Source organism: Camelus dromedarius, chromosome 11 (assembly GCF_036321535.1).
Source record: "Camelus dromedarius isolate mCamDro1 chromosome 11, mCamDro1.pat, whole genome shotgun sequence".
Lineage (NCBI taxonomy): Eukaryota > Metazoa > Chordata > Mammalia > Artiodactyla > Camelidae > Camelus > Camelus dromedarius.
In genome coordinates, this window is record NC_087446.1 from 11,662,223 (window position 1) to 11,668,436 (window position 6,214).

Below are 6,214 nucleotides of genomic sequence, written 5' to 3' on the forward strand. Positions count from 1 at the left end.
GTACCACAACAGCAGAGTTGAGTGCCTGTGATCAAGACCATATGGCCGGCAAGGCCTCAACTAGTTACCATCTTTTCCTTTCCTGGAAAAGTGTAAGAAGATCACATTTATTTTCCTCTCCTGGCAGCTGATGTATTCAAACCACTGGCTACTGGGCCCAGAGCTATTCTCACCAAAACTTCCACTCCCAGTTCTGAGCTCTAACCACTGAGGACGACAACTTCCTGCGCCAAACAGAGAAATGTGATAACATACAAGCACCGTTATCTTTGAAGCAGACCTGGAGACTCCACCTAGAGGGTCTACTTCTCTTTTCTTTAGCACCTCAGATCCCTCCTGGTTCAGGGACTGTTGGCTCCAGCATTGGCCTCATCCCTCAGCAGCTGGGATCCTCCCAGGAAGAAACAGTGGGAGTTCAGATGTGCTGAGAGCCAGCACGGCCCTGCACACTGCAGGGGAAAGTCGGAAGCACCCTCTCCTAGCCATTGTAGCTTTTCCACAGCAAGCAGGCTGCCTGCTTGCTTTATCAGAAGGACATGGGGCCAGAGAAAGGGGATAAGCTTTGGAGGCATTGGTTCTAGTATCAGATCTCCGGTTAGTAGTCCATGATCTCGTGCAGGGCACCTAACCTCTAAGAAGTCTCAGTATTCTTATCTGTAAAATAGGAGCAACAGCATCGAACTTCTAGCGGTGGCTCTGCACTCTTTGGTCCCCACCCCCTTGGCCCCGCCCCTTCCTTATTCCTCTTTATGGACCCATCTGGATGGACACGGAGAGAACACAATGGAAATGCAGAGGGAGAGACTGGTGTGATGTACCTACAAGCCAAGGAAAACCAAAGACTGTGTTTGGTGGTCAGAAGCTAGGAAGGGGCAGGAACGGTCCTCCCTTGGAGCCTACAGAAAGAGAGAGCACGGCCCTGCCAACACCTTGATGTGGGATGTGTGAGACAATACACATCTGCTTTTTAAGCCAACATCTGTGGTACCCTGCTATGGCAACCCACAGAAACAAAGACACCAGCTATTATTGTTATGTGATTAAAAGGCTTATAGAATACAAGAGTGCTTTTATACACTTCAGACAACCCTCTGTTTCTGGGGTCCTTTGGGAGCCTGGAGAGAGAGCAGTCTGGTTTACAGAATCATAGGAGATTTTATTGGAATCATTCTTTTTATGACATCATGGAAACAAGACCATGAATATCTCCAGCCTGGTTCACTAGGTGAGTTTTAACTGAGGTTTACATAAGTCACAAAAAGACCCCTCCCTGCTCCTTTTCTAATGCCTCCTGGCTCTCATGCAGTTTCAGCCTAACTCCCATCACTACAATAAGCCATGTCTCACGACAAGCCACAGGAGTGTCATAAAGAGACAGGAAGAACCAGCCAGGCAGTGGAGCCTGTGTCCCCGTCTCAGAAGGCTTGTCATCAGAGGTCACATCCTAACTGGTTTACTTTCTGCATTTGCTTCTTTTTCCCGAGAGCTCTGAAAATCTTCCACATGGAATCAGACTTCAGACAAAATCTTGGCACCAAGTCTATGACCTAAAAACTTCCTCCATGTATTTTTCCATCCAACTTCCCCCTGGTGGTCATATCAACTGGAAGGTATATATCTTAGCAGACAGATGCATATCCAGAGTGGACGTAGTTGCCCATCCGGCATTCATTTGTCAGATTCTCCCTCTTCCTTTTCCATCAGCTGTGAGCCTCAGGAAACTCACCCCACTGAGTTCAAGAATAGGTCCGAATTGGTCTAAGTGTAGTCTCATTTCTGTGGCCAGGGGCTGGTACAGGGCTGAGCAGAACCAAATGCAGGGCCATAATGTGTGAGGGGAATTCTGCAGGTGGGCTAGTGAGAAAAATTTCCTCATTCCGTATCACTTTGGCAATTCTGGGTCTTTTGTGATTCCATGTAAATTTTAGGATTATTTGTTCTGGTTCTGTGAAAAATGTCCTGGGTAATTTGACAGGGATTGCATTAAATCTGTGGATGGCTTAGAGCAGTATGGCCATTTTAACAATGTTAATTCTTAGCACAGGGAACTATATTTAGTACCTTGGAATAGCCTATAATGAAAAAGAATATGAAAAGGAATATCTATGTATTTATATATAGTGTGTGTAACTGAATCACTATGCTGTACACCAGAAATTAGCACAATGTTGTAAGTCGACTATAAATTGAAAAAAAATTTTCCTCACTTAACCAAAGAGTTGAAGAGGGAGACAGGGAAGGGAAGAGAGAGGTCAGAGAAGAGAAAGACATGTAATCTCTTTTTTTTTTTCCTGAACATCCCTCTGTCTAAGGGTGAACACAGTACCCCGGATAGCAGGGGTGAAATTTAGAAATAAGCTGGATCCTTGATAAAAATATTGAATTGCTAAATCAACCATTTTGGAAGCCTGATATATTTTCTATTATAGGAACTTATAAATTTTCTTTATTATTGAAGCCAGTTTGAGTCAGTGTCTGATAACAGCAAAGGCATTTCAACAAATAAAATGTCATATATTTTTAAAACAAAATTACATTATTGAAAATAAAGTTTATCTTGCTTTTTCATTTACCAAGAGAATGCTCCTATGTCAGTAGATAAACTTAATAAATTTAATTTTATAGAGACATTAATTTATTTTGAAGAGACATCATAATTTAATTATTTACATATTTTGGATAATTAGATTTTTCCATTTTTCGCAATTACAAATGACATTGAAATCAACATCTATAAACAACCGTATTTAGTTCCTTAAGAAAGACTAGAGAAGTAGAATTTCTGGTTCCAAAAAAAAAAAAAACTTTTTGAAGGTTTTTGATAATTATTTTCTAGAAAGACTAAATCCACTTATAGTCCCATTAGTGTGATATAAGAGAACCTATCCCACCACAATGTAAATCAAAGGCAAGTTATTAAGATAAAAGAATAGTGTTCTCATCTTAATTGAAATGTTTGATTGCTAGTAATGCTGTATGTTCCTTTGTTTACTGGCCATATATATTTTTCTTCAACAAATTGCCCATTCATGCTCTTACTAATTTTTAAATTGAGGTTTTATATTTCCCTGCAGACTTGTGAGAGCTTTAGAACTAATATGTGCAATAAACTTTAAATTCATAATTTATTTTAGTCCTCAGAATAATTTCATTAGGTAGGTTTTGATTAAACCCATCTCACAGCAGAGAAGATACAGGATCAGAGAAGTTAAATAACTCTGTAGCAGTCGTAAAGGTGTGTTTCAAGTCCAAGCACAGGACACACAATACCCACTCAACATTTGCCATTTGAAGTGGCTCAGCGAGCACCCAGGCTCTATTCTTTCTCCTGCAGGTGAGCATTTGTACGTGGGCAATTGTCTAGTTCTCCACACAAAAGAGATGCTGGCAAATATAAGGGTGTATTTTTTCCACTAGGTATGTCTCCTATTCTTCTGATATAACCTCAGTTCCCTGAGAGTGGCATGTTTCCCACCGTCAGAATGTCCCCCAATGTGGTAAGAGTAGCAGTGAACACAAATGTTCCCAATGCATGAAGTCTGGCCAGTAACTGACTTCACCACCTGCTTCTTGCTTGCCAGCAACTGCAGGGGTAACTGCATGCCACGCGGACAATGACAGATGATGCAAGTGGTCATGGGACACTTTGGGCTCCCATTTTGGTAGAAATTATAAAAGTAATCCAAGGTGAGAAACTGGAAGGGGTCTATCAGGGTTGGGAACCACTGACCAGTGGTCTTGAAACTGCATATAAGAATCACCAGGGAGATTTTCAAAAACCCCCATGCTCCAGGCCACATTCAATACCAACTAAATCAGAATCATCTCGGGGAGTGGGACCCAGACATCCGTGTTTTTTGAAAACTCCCCACGTGATTCCAACATGCAGCCAAGTTTGAGAACTAGTGCTCTAGAATCACACTTCTTTTCTTTAATTTTTTTATTTTGAGGGGAGGTGATTAGGTTTATTTATTGTTTGTTTTTTTTAACAGCAGTACTGGGGATTGAACCCAGGACCTTGTGCATGCTAATCACGTGTTCTACCACTGAGCTATCCCCTCCTCCTTTATAATCACGCTTCTGATACCCTGTCTTGAAAAGGAAACCTTGCACTCAGAGATCCAGGAGGACGCCAGGAGAGAGAGAAGGAAGGAGGTGCTCAGGTAGAGCCTGGAGATGTGGTAGGACCGGCAAGCCCACGCTGGGTGGCTTCTTCACTGCCTGCCTCAACTTGAGGATGTCCTTTGATTTAACAGTAAGATACCTCCAGCGGCTTAGGCGACAGAGGTCGAGACAGTTCCATCTACCTTTGAGTAAACTCATACACTAGAAAAGTCAGCTCACAGTCTGAAGAGAAGGGCGTGGGTCAAATACTGAGGTGGGCCCTTGGCTTAAAAACCAAGTAATCGTGAGGAGATGGAACTTACAATTTTTTTTTTTTTTTAAGAAATCTCTCTTGAGCCCATGAGAAAAGATACAAGCTTGAAGCTGAAAGGACCCCGGGATCCTTCTCGTCGAGCATGGTATAAATAAAATAAAATAAAATAAAATAATAAAATAAAATAAAATAAAATAAAATAAAATAAAATAAAAATAAAAAGGGCAAACATGCTGAAGTAACTCCTTCTGCCTCTAAATACAGCGAACTCCCATTTCATCCTTGCCTCCTTTGATTCTTCTTTCCACCTCCACCGTGAGCCTTCTCTGGAGGCTAATTAAATGGGGGTTATTCATGCACAAATGTGCTTCATCATTTCTGTTATCCCAGAAAAATCTTTCTCCCCCATGATCACAATTCAAACTGTTGCCTTATCTCCCCTGGCGGTTTGATGTTTTCTGCTCCCTCTTTCCCATCATTCTTAGCAACATCACTCTGAAAACCCCCTGGTGCAGAGCTGGAGCTACAATCCCTAATTCACATACGAAGAGACCAAGAGCATTCCTAGGGCCGAAGTCTACTCCGCAGAAGAGCCGAGAAACACTGAGACACAAATGCGGCCAGAGAAATAGACAGCAGCTCAGAGACAACCAGAAAGCAGACAGATGCTCGGAGGTTCAAAGAAAGAGAAAGACGCAGAGATTCTGGGGGACGCAGAGACAGAAACATAGGAGGGATAGATTCAGAGTCAGGAACAGAAGGGCTAACTTCCACTGGAGGCAGGTCTTAGCAACAAAGCCTACCTGCCGACGGGGGGTGTTGGGGCATTTCCGCTGCCGAGTTTCCCCCTGTGCAGCTGTTGGGACTAGAACAGGGGTGATGAATGAGTTTCATTTTGTGTGCCAACTCCAACCGGTCGGCAGTCACTTACACACCATATTGACAAGGATTTGAGGCTACACCTGGGCTCCTAGGAAAAGACCACAGTGATGGATTAGCAATGTCTGCCCTGGATGTGGGTGATGAGAATTACAGCACGCATGCCAGGTGCTCTCCAGCTCTGAAGTTCATTGTTTCTAAATTCTAATTTCAGCTCTAACGTTCTATGATTCAATGCAACCATGGCGAAAATGCAAGATCTTGCCACTAAATGCAAGATCTTCCTCTAAAATTGTGACTATTAACTGCCATCATTGGGGATAAAGGGAAAATATGACAAAAGGAATATTTAAAGAGGGAACATTTGTGGTTTTTCTTCTTTTCTCCCAGAGCTTCTAGAAATATGAACACTTCAGCGTGCTGGAGGCTGCTTTTTTGCATCCCTTGGAGAGATGGAAAAGGGGAGACAGCTGGAAAAATTTAGGGCAGTTCTAAATTATTTAAGACCCTTTGCTCTACTTGTACTTTCCAAAAGAACACAGGCACCAAGGTTTGAGCCCCATGCACCCTGCTCACTCAATAAGAAATATGGACGCTTAGGCTGTGAAAATGAAATAATCACAGCGTGTGCTCAGAAACATCTGAAAGCTGAAGTTTAGTGATTTGTGTTTTACAGTTCGGGTAATCAGTCCTCCAGGAACTGAAATCTGTGAAGGCGTAGGGATGGCTGGCAAGGAGTTCAGACCCGTGGTGTTCAGAGGATGGGGATCTTGGGGGACACACTTCTCTAGTCTGAGGTCGAGTACAAGGCTGCCCCTGGGGGTTTAGCCTTCCTAGCGACCCTTACAGCAGAGGCAGCTCTGTAATGCGATGCTTTGGGTTTGGGAGTCTGGAAACCACTTTTAGATTCTAAATATTTCAGGAGTATGTTTATTTCTCTCCGACTTTCCCACTCAT